This window comes from Nicotiana tomentosiformis, chromosome 3 (genome assembly GCF_000390325.3).
Source record: "Nicotiana tomentosiformis chromosome 3, ASM39032v3, whole genome shotgun sequence".
Classification (NCBI taxonomy): domain Eukaryota; kingdom Viridiplantae; phylum Streptophyta; class Magnoliopsida; order Solanales; family Solanaceae; genus Nicotiana; species Nicotiana tomentosiformis.
Genome location: NC_090814.1, coordinates 77,572,647 through 77,593,268, shown reverse-complemented (window position 1 = coordinate 77,593,268; position 20,622 = coordinate 77,572,647).

Sequence of the window (20,622 nt, the reverse complement as noted above, 5' to 3'; positions counted from 1 at the left end):
TAATGAAATATATTTACAACCGAGTTAAGAATGCTTACCCCAGTTCAACTGTAACAGCAAGACATGAAGGAAAGCTCCGAAACCATCTCGAAATTCACCTGAACCCCCCGGGCCGGCCCCGTCCAAATATTCCAACAAGTCCCATAACATATCATAGACCTACTCGAGGCCTCAAATCATGCATAACAACATCAAAATGATGAATCGCACCACAATTCAAACTTAGCAAATTTTCGATCTTTTGATTTCCAAAAGTCGTGCTGAACCATATCAATTAAACTTAGAATCAACTTACATTTTGCGTACAAGTTCCAAATGACATAACAAAACTACTAAAATTTTCGGAACCAAAATCCAAACTCGATATCATTAAAGTCAAATTTCCGATCAAACATATGAATATTCAAAACCTTTAAATTTTAAACTTTCGCCAATTAGTGTCGAAACCTTCTAGAAACTCCGATCCGAGGTCGAATACTAAAAAGTCAAACTTGGTCAACTCTTCCAACTTAAAGCTTCAAACATGTAATTCATTCTTCCAAACTAATTCTGAAACACCTGAAAATAAAAAATGACGATACACACAGGTCATAATACATCATATGAAGCTACTCAAGACTTCAAATAGCTTAATAGAATGAAAATGCTCAAAACGACCGGTCAGGTCATTACATTCTCCCCCACTTAAACATATGTTCATCCTCGAACGTGCCAAGAGTTGTTCCTAAGCCTTCAAATCATTGTGTAACATTACCACACACATACCCGGGGTGATCCCACCACCCTATTCCATATAGGCCCCACCATAATACATTATTGAAGATTATTACTTCAACCCTAGACTGTAAACCTTAGAACCCAATTTCCAACATCCAGAATTCCTTACAAGACCCGAATCTCGTATCTACACACTATATAAGTCTAAACAAGCTGTATCAAACCATCACCATAACCCGAGACGTAATCACATGACATACCACACAACTCGCATACTCGTAGCAAAATTCCCATATCACAGTAACTACTCAAGTAGCTAGGTATTATGATTTTGGAGTAATCTAAGGGCTGGGAATTGTTGTTTGTGGTTGTAGTAGTTGGGGAGAGGGAGGGAGGAGACTGACCAGCCCGAAAAGATGGATGGACGCCGGCCGGAATAGCCAGGGCAGTGTTCAAGAGAAAGATTGCCTGAAATCGCCACAGCATCTATCTCCTCAATAGGATTTATTCTTGATTTGCGTGCGTAATCAGTGTCCTTTTCCCGAAAATTTTTTATTTGAAAGCTTGAATAAAATGTGAATTTTTGTCTTAAAAATGATCTGAGTTGACTACGGTCAACATTTTGTGTAAACAAACCCGGATCAATATTTTAACAATCTCGGTGAGTCTGTATCGTGATTTGGGACTTGGGCATATGCTCAAAATTAAATTCAGAAGTCCCTAACTTGGTTTAACATGATTTGTTGGAAACTAGTAATTTGAAGGTTTAAAGAATTCCTATGTTTGACCATATATTGACTTTGTTGCTACCGGGTTTGGATTTCGGTTCCGGAACTTGGTACAGGTTTATTTTACTGTTTACAAGTTGTCTGCAAAAATTTTGTGAAAGGAGTTGATTTGACATGATTCGGACGCTCAGTTGTAAATTTGAAAGTTCTTAAGTTTCATTAAAAATTTCATGCATTTCGATGTCCGATTCGTAGTTCTAGGTATTATTTTGATGCTTTAATCACGCGAGTGGGTTAGTATGATGTAATCACACTTGTTTGCATGTTTGATTTGGAGCCCGAGGGGCTCGGTTGAGTTTCGGATAGGCTACAAATCATTTTCTGACTTAGATATCTGTTGGTTTTGCTGTTGCTGGTGTCTACCATTTCTTTGCTTCACGATCACGAAGGGGAAACTGGGATAGGGGTGGAACTTCTTCATCGCGAACGCGATGGCTTGGTCAAAATGTGAAGCATTGGGGGGTTTACCATTCATGAACGCGACCAGCCTCTCGCGAACACGTAGGGGTATGGGGGCCTAGGAAAAGAGCTTCGATGTTATTCTTCACGAACGCGATGTCTGGACAGCAAACGCGAAGGTAGGTGGGAGTAAGACTTCACGAACGTGAAGAGTTGCTCGCGAACGCGAAGGCCTTTGGCGCTACTGCTTCTTGATCACGTCAGGCCCTTCGCAAATGCGAAGAAGGCCTAACGCCCAGTGACTTAAATATCCCAAAGTCGGGATTTATCCCATTTTTCACCATTTCCAAGTTTGAGCTCGACCAAGAGGCAATTTTAAAGAGAAATTTCATCCCAACTTCATAGGTTAGTATATTTTAACTTGTTTACTTCCATTTACACAAACACCTATTAATTTCTAACCTTTAATCTATGCTTTTCATGGTTGAAATTAGGGATTTAGGTAGAAATTGGGGATTTTAAGAAATTGGGATTTAACCTCAAATTGAGGTCGGATTTCGAAACTAATCACATAACCGGGCTCGGGGTGAATGGGTAATCAAATATTGGTCTGAATCTTAGGTTTTGACCAAGCAGGCCCGGGGTTAACTTTTATTGACCTTTTCCAAAATCATTAAAGATTGAATCTTTTTCGCTTGTGGGTAGTTTCTAAAGCTTATTTTGAATTGTTTGAACTTTATTTGGTTATATTCGATTGGTTTGGAGGCGAATGTTAGACGTAAGACCCCGGTTGAGCTTTGATTTGACTGCAGAGTGAGGTAAGTGTTGGATCTAACCTTGACTTGAGGGGATTAGGAATTTTTGAATTATGTGTTATGTGGAATATGTGAGAAAATGAAGTATATGCGAGGTGACGAGTGTATATATGTTGTTAAGATATTTGCTTCCATGTTTCTCGTTATTTCATGATTTATCTTATTCTGTGCCTTAATTGTTACATGCTTTATTTGACTTCTATGCAGTAATTTTTATTTGTCATTTAATTATTCTTGTATTAAATTGCTTGTCCCTCCCATGACTCCATGCTAATTTGCTACTTGTCTTTAATTGTTTTACTTTCCCACCTTGATTGTCACATGCTTTACATGTCCTATTATTTTTGTAATATGTTTGGCATTCTATGATGTAGTTTCATGGCGTAAGTTGTTGAGTTTGTTAGACATTGATACACTTGTAAAGTAGATACATCGAATTCTTAAAGACTCTTTGATTATTATGTGGTTCCTTATTGCCTTGTACTTTTGCCTTTTTGATGTAGAAATTCTTGTAAATTGAGTTATTGGATTGCTTATGTTTATTGAAATTGATTGTGGATCGAGTTGCACGTCGCAACGGGAATTGAAAGATAACTGGTGCTATGGTGGAATAAGGGAGGATTATGAAATTGATAAATGATGATATGGTGGGATCGGGTTGCGCGCCGCAATGGATTGTATATGTGATAGTTGATATTGATAAATGATGCTATGGTGGAATAATGGAGGATAATGATATTGATAAGTGATGATATGGTGGGATCGGGTTGCACGCCGTAACGGATTGTGTGTGTTGTAATTGTTGATTGTTGTTGTGTTAGTTTAAGCATTATGTTGAGATTACGAGGTTTTCTATTATGGGCTTTCTGATAGTGAGGTTTGAGTTCATTTTCATAATTATCTGCTTACTTTCATTTCCTGTTTTCTTTCCTTGTTATTATTATCATTATTGCGTACACGTTGTTATAAGTGGACTGCTTAGCCTCGTCACTACTTCGTTGAGGTTAGGCTCGGCACTTATAGAGTACATGATTTTGGTCGTACTCATACTACACTATGCACTTCTTGTGCAGATACCGGAATTTGTCCCGATAGCTTTCTTTGAGCTCGCCCGAATTTGACTACTGGTAAAGACTTGAGGTATAGTTGCACAACGTTCGCATCCCTAAAGTCCCCTTCTATATCCTCTTAGTTGTTTATCTTGATTCAGACAGTTAAATTTTTATTCAGACTATTATTTGTAGTATTCTAGACGCTCGTGTATTCATGACACCAGTCCTGGGAATTGTATTTGAATTATGTCATTTATTAGTTTATTCACTCCATTTAAGATTATTCAACTTCATTGTTATCTTTTGATTTGAATTGCTAAAAATGGTTAATAAATATAGATAACATTGTCTTGCCTAGCAAGTGAAATGTTAGGAGCCATCAGGATCCTGAGGGTGGAAATTCCGGATCTTGACAAGAGTATCTACTACATCACCGTCTGAAAGAAAACACCACATGAAATAAGAATAAAGGAAGGTGACTCCGAGGCCTGCAGACGCCGAGTAGGCATACCTTGAAGTCTCCGTAAAGCAACTAACATATGATCTCTAACGACCGGCACGAGAAGGCGTACCTGGATATGCACAAAAATGTGCAGAGCATAGTATGAGTACATCACAACAGTACCCAGTAAGTATCAAGTCTAACCTCGGTAGGGTAGTGATGAGGCCAGGTCAAGACACCTACTAGAATGTAAATAAACAGTAAGAAAAAGTAATAAGGATAAATAATGGAAAGCGGAGAAATAACTAATACGAAACAGTTAACAGCATGAACTAATACCGGAATTGTAAACACAGAAATAACATAAATAAATCAGTTATAGAGAACCACAATGATTATATACAGACAACAACTGACAAAAAGAAAACAAGGAAGAACAAAATAGCAAGAATCACAATGAGGTACCGCCTCATGTACAATAAGAATCACTGTAGAGGTACCACCTCGTGTATAACTATCAAGAATCGCAACCAAGGTACTGCCTTGTATTCACAGTTCACAATCTCAATCTTTCCTTATACCGTCGTGTGAGCCTTACATTTGAAATAGGTTTTGAAAACAGTTTTCTTGAAATTGCTACACGGACTTTATCCCATCTTATGACGCCGCGTGGCTTCACGTAGTTCCCCATACAAGCAACATGCACATAAGTCCCACCTTATACCACTGCATGCACATTAACTCCAAGCCTTATACTGCCACATGCGCGTTAATATCACATCACACTAACAACTCGCACCACAAGTGCCAATATATCACGACTTGCCAATAGTTAACAATATCAATATTTCCACAACAATAACCCACGGCTCCACCACAACTTGTACAAGAATATCAACAATAACAATGAATGTAAAATTCTCAACAAGAAAGATATCTTAACAATAATCAACTTCTCTTCAAAATGGTATGGCTTCCACAACTTCAACACTAATAACTCAACAACAACAAAGATAACATGTAACTATGAACTAAGTACAAATAACTCACAATGCAAGGAATAATATGGCTTCAAATGAGAATAATAGCAACAAAAGAGATAAATAGTAACAATGACTTCAAATAATGAAAATTAACAATGAAAGAGATATACGTACAATGACTTCAAGAAATGATAATCAACAATGAAAGAGATGACATGTATCAAATAAAGGCAACAAGTTCAACTGAGGCATGAGAACAAGTTATCAAGTAGGATGTAGAACAAGTGTTAAACGAGTCAATTAAGGCATGTAAGGATAGATTAACGAAAATAGGAATAGATTAACTATGAGAATTTAGAACATGATATGGCATCTCAATTAAAGCATGAAAATAGTATAAGTAGCCTAAACCAGTCAAATACAAGATACAACTCGTGTACCCACTCGTCACCATGCATACACGGCTTTCACATAGCACAAATGAATCAATCAATACCAATCCTAAGGGGTAGTTCCCCCATACAAAGGTAGACAGGAAACTTACCTCAACTAGGCCAATTCAACACTCGGAAATAGATTTTCCCTTAAAATTCTCCTCCACAAGGCTCAAATCTAACAAAAATCTACTTAATATCATCAAAGAATGCTAGAAAAATCAATTGCAATAGATAAAGCTAAGATCTTTACACTTTTCCCAAAAGGTCAACAAATGTCAACCCAAGGCTCGCCTGGTCAAAACCCGGGTCCAATGATAGATTTCGACTACCCATGACATCCAAGAGTTCATATATGTGATTAGTTTCAAAATCTGAGTCCAAATCGACTCTCAAAACTCAATTTCTTATTTTTCAAAAACTTGAGAAAATTTGATAAATTTTCACTTTGATTCATGTGATTTTGATGTCAAAATCTAAGATATGTTCATGGAATATGATTAGAAATAGATTAGAATCACTTATCCAAGGTTTGTAGGTAAATATCCCCTCTCCAAGTCGCCTCCTACCAAGTCTAAGGTTAAAAAATGAGAGAATATTTTCAAAAATCTCGTCTCCCAGCCCTTTAACCAGCTGTAGATGTCGCGTTTACGACACAGGGTTCGCATTTGCGAACCATCGCAATTGCAAACCAGGGATCACATTTACGAACCCTGACAACCACATGCATCCTCACAATTGTGAGAAAAGGCTTTGCAATTGCGAATTGGCCATCATCGCAAAAGCAAACATTTGTTCGCAAATGCGAACGAAGCTAAAATCCTGCTGCCTTCACATATGTGACTTTCACATTTGTGACATTTGACCCCCTTCTGTCACCTTCGCAATTGCGATCACTGAGCACCATCATACCAGCCGTTCATTTTAAGTTCAAAACCATTTGATATATGTCTGAAACTCATCCGAGCTCTCGGGGCTCCAAACCAAAAATCCGCACAAGTCTAAAAACATCATACAAACTCTCTTGCACGATCAAAACACAAAAATAACATCTAAATCTACGAATCGAACACTAAAATGCATGAATTTCAAAGTAAATTTTAAGAACTTCTAGAACTACAACTAAGCGTCTGAATCCTATCAAATCAACTCCAAATGATAGCAAATTTTGCAGACAAGTTCTAAATAACATAAAATTCCTATTCTAAGTCCCAAAATCAAATTTCGAGCTCGATATCTAAATTCAACCTACGGTCAATCTTTTCAACTTCAAATTTTCAGTTTTTGGCAAATCAATATAAATCAACCTACAGACCTCCAAAACCAATTGCAGGCATACGCCTAAGTTTGAAATCACAATATGAAGCTATAAGGGCCATCAAAACATAATTTTGGAGTTTTTTCCCCGTTTGGTCAACACTTTAAACTTCTAAGTCAAAAATCAAGTATCCAAATCAACCCGAAAGCTTCCCAAAATGGAACTAACCAACCCTGCAAGTCATAAAATCATAAACTCACATGTGTGAAGCATCAAAAAGGGGAAATGGGTTGCAATTACACTAAACGACCGATCGGATCGTTATATGATACAAAACCATTAAGACCATATTGCAATTTAGTTATCTTTAAAACAACTCCATTAATAAATTGTAATGACCCGATCATTCATTTTGAGTTCTAGCACTTCGTTCGATGATTTTAGGCCTTGAGTAGCTTCACTTCATGTATTATGACTTGTACGTATAGTCGGATTTGAATTTCGGAAAGTTCAGAGTTGATTTGGAAGGAAAATTCTCAATTCGAAAGTTTTAAGTTGAAAGAGTTAACCAAGGTTTGACTTTTGAGTAAACTACCTCAGAAAAGAGATTTGAAGGTTCCAATAGGTTTGTATGATGATTTTGTACTTGGTAGTATGATCGGGTTAAGTATCGGATGGTCCGGAAGCATTTCAGCCCTTATTGTGGAAAGTTGGCATTTTGAAAGCTTTAGAATTTCCTAAGTTTGATTTGAAGTGAAATTTGTTGTTATCGATGTCCGTTTGGTATTTTGAGCCTTAAAATAGGTTTGTATTGTGATTTGTGACTTGTACTTAAAATTTGGCGTCATTCTGGAGTGTTTACATGTGATTCGGACGCATTCAGCGAAGGATGAAGGTTTGAAAGTTAAGAGAGTTTACAAAATTGAGTTTGATCTTTAATTCTTTGTTTAGATGTTGTAATTTGTGTTCCGAGCCTTCGGACAAGTTTGCGTAGGGTATATAAACTTGTTAGATTGATAGAACGGGGTTCCTCGGACCTCGGGTGAGTTTTGGGGTGGTTCCGGACAGCTTTTAGGCCTTTTGGAACTTCTCATAATTGGTGTCAAGGGTGTGAAATGCGATCGTGGAGGTTTGGGCTGCGACCGCAAAGAGAAAAGTGTTGTTCTAGGCCTTGTGAATCACGATCGCGGAAGGAAGGTCGTGATAGCGTAGAAAGAATTTATGTTGTCAGTGGTTTGACTTCGGGAGCTTCTATCTTGCAATATATAAGGAATTTGGGGATGATCCAAAAATGAAAATTGTAGCCCTTTAAATCTAGGTTTCAGAAAATCAAACCATTTGGCATTTGAAAGTTTGTACAAAACCTTATGACCATTATACTTAAGGGTATATGTGAAGAAGAAAACGTAATTTGTACATTGCGATCGCGTGATTTTGGCCGCGATCGCGATGAAGGAAACATTACTGGATCTTTTCTTAACCATGATCACATGGCTAATGACCGTGATTGGGATCAGAATTCGGGCACGTGGGCCCGGGGGTTGACTTTGTTGACTTTTCGAGCGGAGTTGAGAATTGTTGTAAATTGATTAATTATGCATTTTTGGGAATATTTTGATAGGTTTGCACATTGTTTGACTAGTTTCGGATCAATAGGCATTGTTTTGAGGTGTTAGAGAGACGTTAGAGCCGGTTATTAGATTTTGGAGCGAGGTAAGTCTCCTGTCTAACTATGTGAGGTAACAATTACCCCATAGGCGATGTATTTGTTATGTGCTACTTGTTGTAGGGGCTATGTACGCAAGAGGTGACGAGAGTCCATACATAGCCAAAATCATGCTTATGTCCAGGTAAACTTAGGGCTATATTATGCGATATTTGTATTACCTGAACTCAACTTGTTAGTGTAATTATACAAACTTGTAAATGTAATTTGATTAGAGATCATGTTAGGTCGAATCTCGATACCTTGGTTGTTTGATGGGATATCCGATTACTGGAAACGGTTATGCTTACTTTATGTCCTTATTCTTGTCTTGTAAACACGTGGTTCGTAATTCGTTAAGTTTCTTCCTTTCATGTGGATCGGGCTGAACGCCTCAGTAGTATATTGAGACGCATCTCTGGTTCGCGACAGTCGACCCTCAGCAGTGTGCACACCACTCTGGATCAGGCCGTACGACCTGGCATAATCATGTGCAATATCACTAGGAGTCCGAGTATTCAAGAGTTTTTTTATTGAGACCTTGCATTTATATGTTATTCCTTATCCGCTGGAGATAGAACTTGGTATTTCTTATCTATTACGATAGTATATGAGATTTTGAGAAATTCACATTGTCACAAATGTTGGAGGATTTTTGTTAGTTACACTCCTTACTTCATTATTGTTGTTGTGTTTCATATTCATTTATAAGTTAATATATGTTGATTTATTGGACAACTAGTAAGTGTCAATGTCGACCCCTCGTCACTACTCCTCTGGGGTTAGGCTAAATACTTACTAAGTACGCATTGATTTATGTAATCATGCTACACTTCTGCACTTATTGTGCAGGTATATAATTCTGGTGTTCATTCAGGCGCAAAGGCACAGCTATTGTGCGGACATTACGGTGAACTGCATCCCATGTTATGATATGCAACACACGTAGTCTCCTTCATATTCATTTATGTTATCCTGTCTATTTTACATATTAGACAGCTGTTGTATTGGTATTGTATTTCTTAGTAGTTGCTCATGCACTTGTGACACCACGTTTTGGGATATTCTAGTTGATGTTAATGGTTTTACTTTAATATTGTCACCTTTTTATTTTATATCTTACTAATATTGTATGTATCCATGATTTCAAATACATTAAATTCTTTATTTAATAAAACTTGTGATTTCAAAAGTAATAAAATGAATAATTATTTAGATGATTCGCCGTTGGCTTGCCTAACATTGACGTTGGACGACATCACGGCCTATAGTGTGTTTTGGATCGTGATAGTTTGGTAGCATAGCACTAGATTCACTTAGGTCTCACGAGTCATGAGCAAGTCCAGTAGAGTCTTGCAGATCGGTAGGGAGACGTCTATACTTATATTCGAGAGGCTACAGGGATGTTAGGAGCACTTCCCTTCTTGATTCCTCATTGTGCGATTTGTTTCCATTGAAGCTTATGCCTTCATTTCCTTCCTACTCACTCTTATACGATGTTGACCACTTGTCGTCAACTAGGAATCAAGGAGTTGTGGTGGTACTGCAGATGTTGTGCAGGATGTTTCTCCCTACGTATTCGAGTGGGATATTATCGTCTCCTTGTGGCAGGGCGCTCTGTCGTTTCCGCCCAGTGCTAGTTTTGCCTACAGTTTTAAGGCTATGTATAGTGTATTATAAGGTTCATGCATTGTTATTGTGCTTTGTTGTTGTGAATGTTAGGTTGCTCATTTATGTGTCACACAGTGAATAACTCGAAAGGAGGATTTCTCAGTTCATGGTTTAGAGGTTCAACATTTAATTCCAGCGGAGGAAAGCAGTCGGACTATAGATGTTCAGGTCTTGGTTGACGGAATAGCAAGACTTCATATTTACGGACGTGGTGGAAATCTCATTTATGATGTGGTGTCGTCGTCCTTGTTGATAGGCATTAAGGCCCATCGGTGTATGTTCTACTTTGATTTGCCTTCGGGGTAGGGTGTTGTGGAATGGTGCCTAAGTAGCAATCGTCAAAATTGGCGGTGTATGGTACCTTCAGAGCCGAATCGATGTTTCTAATGTTGATGGCTCAAGAGGGATGATCTTTATGAAGGCTCAGAGTTGGTGGCAATTTATCCGATCAGGTGCTACAAAGAGGGATTATAATTTGAGGCAATATTTTGGGTAGCGAAGGGAGAGGAAGGACATGGTGGGAGGTGTCTCGCGGTGGTTGAACTGCCAGCCAGTCAAGTATGAACAACAGAGGCCAAGTAGTTGATTAAGGAGATGGTTTAACCAAAGTAGGAGTGGCAAACCGGCGTAGGGATTCTATGGTAGGATAGCCACATTCTTTGAGAAAATTTAGAGCGATTTAGGGATCATGGTGGACAAATGACTAAGTCTATGAATTTCATTTGGGATGGTGGCTACTGTACTGATGAAGTATGAATATGATGGAAAGGAGTTTGGTTGGAATGAAGAGGGGTGTTAAAGCTTGATTATTGTTTTGGGATGCAACGTGACTTCGAGTTTTGGAACATTTTGTTGGACCTTCAGTTAATGCTAATGGGCAATAAACGGACTCTTACAGCTGGTGGACGAGCATGGGCTCATGATGTTTTACTTATTTCGTGGTAGTTGTAACCATGGCAATATCATTGGAAGATATCCATATGGAATTACACAGGTGGCCTATCTCCTGTGAGCAGGTTAGTTGTTGCGTGCTTTTTGATGAAGTTTCTACGAAGAGTTCTACTTCCTACCAGTGTGAGGCATGTACTACGATGTGGGATTGGATCGCTTGAAGAAGATGGTACAACTGTTAGGAGGTCGAAGGTGCGGTTGTGGTTGATAATTCAGAATATTTTATGAAAAGTTTAACAAGAGATTACGAGAAACTTGGCGGGTTAATGGTGCCATAAGGAGGAATCATTTTGGGTTATGAATTTATGTGATCATTGTTTAAAGCTAAGTGGGGGAGCCCACCTTCTACGATTGGGTCATGTTGTTGTGTGCCTTGGCAGTATTAGGTTATTGGCTAAGGAATTATTTTTGCAGCGAAGTGTGAAAGAGACTTGGAGTATTTCTATAAATGTCACAGGGTCTGTAGTGCATTGTTAGAGAGATGGAGGAAACAACTTTGGATTCGCATGAGGTATTTCATAACGGGTGTATCAGCTGGAGATACTATTTACTGCATAAGGAGGGTATGAGATAGCTGATGGGTATTGAGATGGTGTGGTCTCGTGATTTAGGTCACTTAAGATAAGTGTTGTTTGAGTTCCGTTATGTGTTTGAGTAGAACTATTATTTTGAAGGCAAGTCAAGAGTAAATTGGAAGAAGTTGAGTCAATTAGTAATGGTTTGAATCAGCATGGTTGTGGAAACGATCAGTTCCTTCGGAGTATTAAGGCTATACATGTGATTCATGGTTGTACGTGCGGGCATGACAACCACCGTAATTTTTTTAATTTGGAGATATTTGATTCCGACAGCCTTGTTATGTGTAAATGGATCCCAAAAGAGTTATGGCGGTTTAGACCATGACTTGAGGTTTGAATTTTCTATGGTTATGGGAATTCGGTTGCGTGTTACAATCGTTCTTCTAAAATAAGTGGAGTGAAAGGGGTTCTAACCGATGAATTATTTATTCTACTGGTGGTTCACGGGTTATGATAAAATTCTTGGACTATGTCATAGTGGCATGATAGGTGCAGTGAGTGGTATGGAAATCGAAAGTTGAGGATCAAGGTTGTGGTTCTATTTTGATAAGAATGCCATGAGCTCGGAGGAGCGGGGAAGGATTTCAGATGGTTAGAGTATGTTGGCTCTATTTTCGGGCAGCCCGAAGATGGTCTTCTTTATGGAAGAAGTGTTGGGATTGAAATGCGGATGCTTGACTAGCACGGTAGAAATAGCATGGTCGATGGCCATTAATGTTCAAATTTTACTACTTAGTGTGGAAGGTTGTGGGAGTATATCCCACGGGAAGATCGTATAAGTGTGACGTGTTAGTCATTCGATTATTAGAGATTGAAATCAGGTATGGAGATTTTGGAACTGTCGCCAATGGGAGAGGTTATGACTGAGAGGCGCTCTATTCCTTTGGTTGTGGATTGTGGGAGTTTGTTTTGGATTTGACGACTGCTCGTATGTGTCATGAATAGGGTCATTGTGGATCTTTGAAAGGTTATTGGTCCAGTATGGGATGATTGAAATCGGCTTGAGGTCCGTTAGTATAACTAATGTGAATGTATGCTCTACATCAGGTCGGCTGTGTTCATTCGGCATAACATTGCTTATGGAGGAATCTTCCGACGTTGGATGTTATTTCTGTCATCAACTATTCTATGTAATACTCTATTATGCTATGTGGGTAGTGAGACAGCTTGATTATTTGCACATGTGTTGTGATCGCGTGTAGCTTGTGGTGTTATATGAGTAAGATGGCTCTCTAGATGCAGGTTGTTTATTGCACCTTAGTCATGCTTGAGTTTTTGTAGCGCATAGCGCTATCCGTCTCCCCAGGGTTATATTTATGCACTTGGCGTTCTTGTGGTTGATATTCGGGTATTTTATATGTATGAGCATTATGGCTTGATGGGAATTTCCTTATTTATTGTTATGTGTGGATCGAGTGGAATGCCGCCACAGGTATGTTGTTTGGATCGGGTTGCACGCCGCAACCATATCATGTTTGGATCGGGTTGCACGCCGCAACGATGTCATGTTTGGATCGGGTTGTACGCCGCAACAATGTCATGTTTGGATCGGGTTGCACGCCGCAACGGTGTCATGTGTGGATCGGGTTGCACGCTGCAACAATGAGATGTTGAGTGAGGTTCCTTATACTTATTTATGTGCCTTCTTTCTCACTCTCTAAGGTTGGTTCATAGCATATGTTTGGCCATTTTATTCGTTACGCGGGCTGGATAGTTCTTTGCCTGAGTTCGTTCTTCCTTATGGGTCTTATTTGAGTTGTAGCTTGTTGGAGCATTGGAGGAGTCATATGAGATTTTTTACGGTGTTTGAGGTGGCTTATTGCCCGGGTGGCTTGTACTAGGTGAGACGAGGTTGCTGGACTTGGAATCTGTGTAATCAGACTTGTATAATGTATATTAGGAGGAAGATGTCAGTAATCAGTTCAGAATGAGGAAATGGTTCTTGGCAGGCGGGGAGACTCCAGGAATTATTGATTTGGCAGGTGGTTATAAGCTTCTACATGTCGCTTTCATCGTTGCAGTATTGCTAGGGTTGGATCAGAGCTTATACATGTTATGAACTATACTACGGGCATCGGGTTAGTGAATTTGCAGCTTCTACAGTTGGAGAATATTATTATGGGCATACTAATTATGCGATGCATTGTCTGATTTCAGCATGGGTGCATGATCATGTTTGGGTACAACATGTTGATATTGATATGGTATTCGTATGTTAGAATCAGGTCTCGTAGAGAATTCCGGATAATGGAATTTGCTTCTAAGACATGTGGACTAAGGTAAAAGGAAGGATCTTCAGTCTGGATTGAGTTAATGTGCTCATATGGGTTGTGGTGGTACGGGTAGGTGCACGAGGTGTTAAACATCAATTTTAGGCAATCCCGAAGCAGTTCTTAGCATGTTCGATGAAGAATATATGTTTAAGTGGGGGAGAATGTAACGATCCGACCGGTCATTTTGACTATAGCACGTCGTTCACAATTTGAAGCCTTAAGTAGCTTTACTTCATGTATTATGACTTGTACGTATAGTCGGATTTGAATTTCGGGAAGTTCGGAGTTGATTTGGAAGGAAAATTCTCAATGCGGAAGCTTTAAGTTTAAAGAGTTGACCAAGGTTTGACCTTTGAGTAAATGACTTCGGAATCGCGATATGAAGGTTCCACTAGGTTCATATGATGATTTTGGACTTGGGCGCATGCTCGGGTTAAGTATCGGATGGTCCGGGAGTATTTCGGTGCTTATTGTGGAAATTTGGCATTTTGAAGGCTTTAGAATTTCCTAAGTTTGATTTGAAGTTGACTTTGGTGTTATCGATGTCCGTTTGGGATTTCGAGCCTTGGAATAGATTCATATTGTAATATGTGACTTGTACGTAAAATTTTGGGGATGATCCAAAATGAAAATTGTAGCTCTTTGAATATTATTTTCAGAAAATCAAACTGTTTGTCATTTGGAATTTTGTAAAAAAACAAATTGACCATTATACTAAAGAGTGTTTGTGAAGAAGAAAGCGCAATTTTTACATTGCAATCGCGAGATTTTGACCGCGATCGCGATGAAAGAAACGTTGCAAGATATTTTATTAATCGCGATCGTGTGGCTAATGTCCACGATTGGGAAGAAGGAGGCCTAACAGGTGTATTAAACATCTAATTTCAGGATTTTGAGCTCATTTCTTCATTTTTACGTTCTTGGAGCACGTGTGGGGCGATTTGGGGTGATTATTGAATATCATTTTCACCATATATCATGAGATAAGTTATTCCCACTTATTATAAGATAAATATATGGGTTATATATGGATTTTAATATGGAAATTGATAGAAATTGTAAAATTTTTGGAAAAAAATCTAGAAATGGTACTTTCGGATTTGGACCACGAAATTGGATATGAAATTGAAAATAAATTATATATTTGAGTTTGTAGTGCTATGAAAAATATTTATCTTTAAAAAATTTTGGAATACGGGCACGTGGGCCTAGGGGTTGACTTTGTTGACTTTTCGAGCGGAGTTGAGACTTGTTATAAATTGATTAATTAAGAGTTTTTGGATATATATTAATTGGTTTGCACGTTCTTTGACTAGTTTCGGATCGATACGTATCGGTTTGAGGTGTTAGAGAGGCGTTGGAGCCGGTTATCGGATTTCGGAGTAAGGTAAGTCTCCTTTCTAGCTTCATGAGAGGAAAATTACCCCATAGGTGATGTATTTGTAATGTGCTACTTGTTGTGGGGGGAGGGGGGGAATACGTACGTACGAGGTGACGAGAGTCCAAACGTAGCTAAAATCATGTATATGTCCGGGTAAACTTAGGGTTATATCATGCGATATTTGTATTACCTGAACTCAACTTGTTAGTTTAATTATCCAAACTTGTAAATGTAATTTGATTAGAGATCATGTTAGGTTGAATCTAGATACCTTCGTTGTTTGATGGGATATCCGATTACTGGTAGCAGTTATGCTTACTTTATGTTCTTGTTCTTGTATTGCAAACACATGGTTCGTAATTCGATAAGTTTCTTCCTTTTCTGTGAATCAGGTCGAACACCTCGGAAGTATATTGAGATGCATCTCTGGTTCGCGTCGGTCGGCCCTCGGTAGTGTACACACCACTATGTATCGGGTCGTACGACCATGGCATAATCGTGCGCAATATCGCTAGGAGTCTGAGTATTCATGAGATTTTTCTTTCATTGAGACCTGGCATTTATATGATATTCCTTATCTGTTAGAGATAATACTTGATATTTCTTATCTATTGAGATAATATATGCGATTTTTGAGAAATTTTACATTGTCACAAATGTTGGAGGATATTTGCTAGTTACAGTCCTTACTTCATTATTGTTGTTGTGTTTCATATTCATTTATAATTTAATATATGATTTATTGGACCACTAGTAAGTGTCAATGTCGATCCCTCGTCACTACTCCTCCAAGGTTAGGCTAGATACTTACTGGGTACGCGTTGATTTATGTACTCATACTATATTTTTGCACTTATTGTGCAGGTATATATTTCTGATGGTCATTTGGGCGTAAAGGCGCATCTATTGCAGGGACTTTACGATGAGCTGCATCTCATGTTATGATCCGCATCACATGGAGTCTCCTTCATATTCATTTATGTTATCCTATCTATTTTACATTTCAGATAGGTGTTGTATTGATATAGTATTTCTTAGTAGTTGTTCATGCACTTGTGACACCGGGTTTTGGAATATTCTAGTTGATGTTAATGGTTTTGCTTTAATATCATCATCTTTTTATTTTATAGCTTACTAATATTGTATGTATTCATGATTTCAAATGCATTAAATTGTTTATTTAATGAAACTTGCGATTTCAAAAGTAATAAAATGAATAATTATTTAGATGGTACACTATTGGCTTGCCTAACGGTGACGTCGGGCACTATCATGACCTATAGTAGGTTTTGGGTCGTGACATAAATATTCATCAAAAACTATCAATAAAATTAAAGAGAAAGAACCCAATTGATAAAGCAATAAATTTGAACTATTAGTTTACACAAAAGCACTAACTTTCATGTATAAGTGCTTATACGTGGGTTTCAAGAGAAAAGGTAGTAGAAAAGCCTAATTAAATTGGAGAATACTCTTTTTTTTAATAGTGATACTGTGATACAGATGAATTTGGGTGAAAATCGTCCACAATGACGCAGAAGAAAGGAAGAGAATAAAATTTTAGAAGTAGGTCCTTAATGTTGGGCTAAGGAATTAAATAAAATTTTAAAATTATATATAAAATGGTTCAAGCTGGGTAAGAAGGTAAAACATGGGCCAAATTTGGTTGCATTGCTACCCCAACTATTTAATTTCTTTTTTAAAAAATCTCTAACTTCTAATCCATTCTTCAAATAAGTAATCATGACTCAAACATTATTTCAACAAACCAAATCTACTTAAGTGGTAAAAATTAGGTTTTAAAGATAATTCATCATTGTTGAACAAGTTTAAATAAGTGGGTTTAAATTTTCAACTTGATCTTGTGAGAAATTTGGAGTGGGTATTATTTAGACTTGTTAGAAATAGTTTAAGAAGGATGTTCACAAAATTTGAAGTAATTTAATAAAGATTTAGACTACTTTTGAATAAGTAGTGCAACTGAAAATCGTGAAATAATTTCGTCGCGCTTGTATAAAAGTGTACAATAGTGCATAAGAGATATTTATATATCTATATACACTATTATATAATATTATAAACTATTATACAAAAATCGACTTCGTCTTCTTCCCTACTTCTCTTCTTAAATTTAACTCAAATTTAGTTTAGATATACTCCAAATCACTTCAAATTTAAGTTTTGAACTCCTATTGATGTTTCCAATCGATTGGAACAATACTCAATCTAAGCAAATAATAAACTCAAAAATCCAAATTTGAAATTTAAATCAAATCAACTCCAAATCATTTTAAGTTTGAGTTTTAAACTCCAGAATTAAAACAATAAAAAATATAATTATTTCCTTAATTAAAATATTATCCACTACAACCACCCCCCCCCCCCCCCCCACAAGTAATCATTCTTTGAAAGTAATAACCTTAACTGATACAAACAAAATTAACCAGAAAGAACCCAATTGATAAAGCAACAATCTTGAACTATTAGTTTACATAGAAGTACTAACTTTTCTGTGTAAGTGCTCATACGTGGGTTTCAAGAAAAAATGTACAAAAGCCTAATTAAATTGGAGAATACTCTTTTTTTTAATAGTGATATAGATGAATTTGGGTGAAAAATCGTCCACAATGATGGAGAAGAAAAAAGAATAAGACAAAGAAAAATTAAACGTAGGTCTTTAATGTTGGGCTAAGGATTGAAATAAAAATTTTAAGTTATATACAAAATGGGTCAAACTGGGTAAGAAAGTAAAATATGGGTCAATTTTAGTAGCATTGTTCCCCTAACTGATGGATAGAGTAATTTGTATAAGCTTTGTTGAACTATGGTGGAGGAAAAGACCCCAATAGTCCCTTATGTATAACGGTAGGACTATCTTTCTCCTTTATGTATTCCGGTGGACACAAAAGGTCTCTATGTTTAACAAAAGCAGACACATTTGATTTGAAGCCTCAGAACTAGAGAAAAATTAACGGTAAGAACAAAAGAAAAGAGATCACTAATAGAATGAAATAGTTACAGCCTCAAGCTCCTAAAATTTTCCAAACAAAATTCATTGCACTCCTTGCTGCTTTCATTTCTAGGTCCCAATATTGATTGCACTCCTACAAAATATTCAAACAAAAATAAAAAATAGAAACATCACAACACCATAGTTTAATAAAAGATCCTAACGGTTAGGGTGGCAAGTGGGCCGAACCCGGTTCTAAGTGGGCTTCGAGGGTCCGGTCCTAAGTGGGCTTCGCGGGCCCGGTCAAGTGCTAAACCATTATAAACAGTTTCATACCAAAATTGAGGACCTCCTAATTTCATAGTAGGATTTAACAATGCAGCAATACCATAAATAGGGGGAATAGGAAAAACATATTTTTTAAACTTTTTTCTCATGGAATCAATAGCAAGTTGATAAATTTCCCCACCCTCTGAAAAATGATCAAACAAATTTGCAAGTTCTGCAATATAAACTAAACAGTTGGAAATAGTAGGATAATATTGCCTAGAAAATTCATTTGTAGCAATATGGAATTTTTCTAAAAAATCTACAAGCATTTTAACATTAGCCCAATCCGCATTTGTAAGGTGCTCATCATCATCACTTACATGAGCATTAAACGTTGAGTTTATGGGGTTTCTATATTCATATGCAACAACTAAACTTTCATACATGTAATTCCATCTAGTTGGACAAGGTTTAGGAACCTTTCTTTCTCTTAGGCAAAATTCATCGCATCTTTTAAAATATTCTCTAAGTCTACTTCTACGGTTTGAATAGAAAAGCCAATTAAGAGCCATTTTAACCTTTTTAATTTCAACATTTAAAATTGTCATACCATCACCCACAATTAAATGGTAAATATGACAAATACATCTAACATGAAAAATGTTACTAAATACAGGACATAGTGTAGTGGTAAGCAAGCCTACAATATTTGTGTTACTAGTAGCATTATCCATTGAAACTGACATTATTTTATCACTAATGCAAAAATATCTACAAATATCCGCAATCGTGCTAGAAATAAACTGCCCTGTGTGACGTGAATTAATTATTCTATAAGCAATAATGCGCTTTTGCATTATCCAATGCTCATCAATCCAATGACTGGTAACAGTAAGGTAATCACAGTCATTACCACTTCTACCAATAACAGTTGTAATAGCAAGACGACAATTTATATCAGTAAATAAATAGCGCAAATATTGTTCATATTCATGTTTATATTTCTAAATATCACTCTTTACGGTTGTGCGAGGAAAACCTTTATAAGTAGGATTATAAACTTTTCTAATATAATTCACAAAGTGGGGGTTAGAAGGAAAACTATAGAGTAAACACATAACAGTAACCATTTTTGCCAATTCTTCCAGATCTTTTTTTGGATCATAATATAAAATACCACCGGTAACAGTGTTTAATTCCCGGTTGAAATTGATTTGACCTAGTACTAAGGTCAGCCTGACTAGGTGCACTTGTCCCCTCAGTCAAAGTTTTCATACGAAAATATTTAGCTTTATCTTGAGGGTGTAGCAATATGTGTCTAGTCAAACTTCCCGTCCTCCCCCTCCCCCGACTTCCAACATATTGAAAAACTAACTCTTTGCCACAAGTTTTACACTTAGCCCTATTTTTTTCTCTTAGTTGAGTAAAAAATTACCAAACAAGAGATGTTTCTGCCCGTTTAGAAGGTTGTCTAGAAAAAGTAGGGGCACTAATAGGAGGGTCAGACGGGGGATCATCTGGATTATTATTAGTTAGGTTAACTTCAGGAGCAGGACTAGTGGGTGTATCGTCATCTGGTTGCGTTTCATCAAAATTTATTTCTTCATCATCATTTTCATCAATAGTTGGATTACCATAAAGAGCATTCATATATTCATGGTTTAATTGTTCACCGGGTGAAATATTATGGCAAAATTGACTCTCGATAAATTGTAATAAACTATTATCGCTATCAATAATAGGAGGTGTAGGACGGGTAACAGGTTTTGGTCGGGGAGCTGGGGGAAGTGGAGGAGGAACAGATTGGCCACTAGATTCACCACTCTTCGATTTTTCCTTAATTTTACTGAACATATTTTTTATGAAATAAGCCATCTTAATTAATCAAGCAAAGTAAATAAAACAAACAAAATTATAATATTAAAACTTAAGAGTTGGAACGAGTTTACCGAATT